Here is a 3,081-nt window from a genome sequence, read left to right on the forward strand (position 1 = left end):
GCTTGGCCAGGGGACTTTCATGCTTTTCCTGCAGTTAAAAGAATATTCAGAAATCCTAAACCTAAGGGCTACATATAACAAATGTCCTTAGGGCTAAGAGCAACATTTTTTTCTGACTTGAGTCATCCTGAATGCTTTCTCCCATCTCCAACTACTGTTCACATCTCTATCGACTATATTTTACTCTGCCTTAGTGCCAAACCAAAAGGGACGCAGGGCTTGCTGATCAGAAGGTTGGCGGTTCAAATCCCCGCAACGGGGTGAGCTCCCGTTGCTCGGTCCCTGCTCCTGCCAACCTAGCAGTTTGAAAGCATGTCAAAGTGCAAGTAGATAAATAGGTACCGCTCCTGCGGGAAGGTAAACGGTGTTTCCATGCACTGCTTTGGTTCGCCAGAAGCAGCTTTAGTCTTGCTGGCCACGTGACCCAGAAGCTACACGCTGGCTCCATTGGCCAATAAAACGAGATGAGCGCCGCAACCTCAGAGTCGTTCGTGACTGGATCTAATGGTCAGGGGTCCCTTTACATTTAGTGCCAAACCAATTACTGTATTGGCATCAGTCTGAGAGACAATGGAGTGCACCTCTAGGGAGGGGCTGAAGTCAAACTGCTGCATTAGCAGCACTGAAGTGACCTCCTTGGAGGTCCTGGGCTGCCCAGAAGACAATATCTATCCTCTCCACCTTGCTGATGTGGTCCAAAGGAAATCAGAGCAATACTTTGACACCAGCTTAGCCACAGGAGTTGTCAGAAGAAGGTGTACAAGGCACTATCCAACTATTTTAGGGACTACACTCCATATTTGTGTATGGTTTACTCCTTAGCCTTTCCTTCTCCTAAATATATCCTGCAAGACAGCAGAGATTTAGGACCAGAGGTTTCTGTCTTCTTGATAGGTTACCTTCTCAGGTTGATGAGCCCCATCTTTTGATACTCATCAGCTGCCCTCACCTGGTTTAGCCAGCCAGTCGAAGCCGTTCTTGGGATGTGGCTGCTGTCACATGCTGACAGCTTGTGGGGACCAAGATGGACAAACTACCCCAGAAGGAGAACAATGTATCCCCAACCAGAGGTACTACCCCTCCCTATAACACCCCTAACACCCTCCCACACTGCTTTTCATCATATGTGATAATCCCAGATAAAGTAAAAGTAGAATTTTAGGCTGTTGAAGGAAAAACATCAAAGTCTTGTATACCTTAAAAGACTACTAACACATTCCTGTAGCAGAAACAAGTGTAGAAGCATACAAAAAGGACCAGGCCAGGCCATAGTCATAGCGATCCTTCACCAGGGCTTAGAAATAAACTTGGGGGGGGGGGGTTGTGTTTGGCTTATCTCTGGAATATGTAAAGCAACCTGATACTGTCCCTGGTGACAACCAGGCTTATCCATTCCCACCAGTGATTAAGGTACAAGGCCTTTACCTCAGACAGAGGATGTGGTTTCTAGGCAGCCTGGGGGCTTTCACCTGGTTGGTTGGTTGGTTGGTTTGCTTGTTTATTTTTGCCAATTAATAACTGAAACAGTCTATTTTATTCCTAAGGTTCATTTGAACAAGTCATCTCAAACTAACTGCTCTGTAAAATCCTTCTGCAGGACACCTAGCTGCACTATGTATCAATCAGGCAAAATGACTAGGATTGTGTAGGCTGATTTGTACAGATCATTCTGCTTCATGACAGTGATCTTGGTTAGATAGTCCTTCTAAGATTCCATTTGTATCAAAGCGCTTTTTTAAATACTATTTAAAGTTGCAGTTAAATTTTAAAAACCTTTTGATTGAAGGCGATCCAATTAGCTGAGCAGCAGTTGTTTGTTTGTTTTTTAAGCGTTAATCATTTTTAATTCTATGTATTTATTTATACCCTGTCCTTCTTATGTATTATCCTGGGGTGTGTCACAACAAACAGCATAAACAGAGAAAACAAATACAAATTAATAGCCAGAAAAGCCTGCAGTCCTTCAGGCTGGACCTACAATTATTTAAAGGTATTCAAAAAATAAAATAAAACACAGTTGGTGCTGAAGTTTGGAAGAGAGGATATTCCATAGCCATGGTGCTAATGATGAGAAGGTCCTTTGGCAGGACATTGGTTTTTTTTTTATCTCTGCCAGTGGTGGTATCCTCAAAAGGGTCTCCCTAAGAGATCAAGCAGGATTGTATGGGGAAATGTGTTACTTCAGATACCTGGGTCCCAAGCTTTATTGAAGTTTGTGTGTCTGTACCAGAATCCTGAATTAAGCTTGCTGACTAATAGGCAGCCAGTGTAAATAATAATAATAATAATAATAATAATAATAATAATAATAATAATAATTTATTTATACCCCGCCCATCTGGCTGAGTTTCCCCAGCCACTCTGGGCGGCTTCCAACAGAACATTAAAATACAATAATCTATTAAACATTAAAAGCCTCCCTAAACAGGGCTGCCTGTAATGTTGTCTCTTGCAGACATGCTCGTCAATTCACTCTCACTGCAGTTGCCTGACTGTCTTCAAGGGTAGCCCCATGTAAAGCTAGTTGCAATAATCCAGCCTGTATGATATCAGGGTGTGGATAACTCTGCCCGTATGATATCAGGGTGTGGATAACTCTGTGTCCCCCTGTCCAGGAATGGCCATAGCTGGCAAACCAGCTGTAGCTGGAAAAAGACACGAGTCACTGAGGTCACCTGGTCCTCTAGCAACAGAGCAGAATCAAGGAGCACCCCCCCCCACATACACACCTCCTTGATAGAGGGTGATATTTTGCCTTCACTCCTGAAGCTTCCTATCCCAGTTATAAAGGTAATGAAATTGCTGCTTTTTAATTCAGAGCTTGTTTTCATCTTTGGCAGAAATGGGGGTAAGTCCTAATTCTATTTATTATATACTTTCACAAACTTCTCAGAACCTATGTGATGTCCATACTACATGACCTAGTTTAGACATCCCAGTTCTATAAACTTGCCACAGTAATAATGTGTGTGTGTGTGTGTGTGTGTGTGTGTGTGTGTGTGTTTCTGCGTTTCTGCCCAGTTTCGAACAGGGGACCTTTCGTGTGTGAGGCGAACGTGATAACCACTACACTACAGAAAC

The 3,081-nt window shown here is 43.3% G+C and overlaps 1 non-coding gene across 1 annotated transcript; it reads right to left on the bottom strand.

Annotated features, from left to right (window-relative positions):
* Positions 1-3,008: 3,008 nt before the first annotated feature.
* Positions 3,009-3,081, bottom strand: TRNAV-CAC. The gene has a single exon. It is a non-coding gene; the product is annotated as a tRNA-Val (tRNA).

Source organism: Lacerta agilis, chromosome 5 (genome assembly GCF_009819535.1).
Source record: "Lacerta agilis isolate rLacAgi1 chromosome 5, rLacAgi1.pri, whole genome shotgun sequence".
NCBI lineage: Eukaryota > Metazoa > Chordata > Lepidosauria > Squamata > Lacertidae > Lacerta > Lacerta agilis.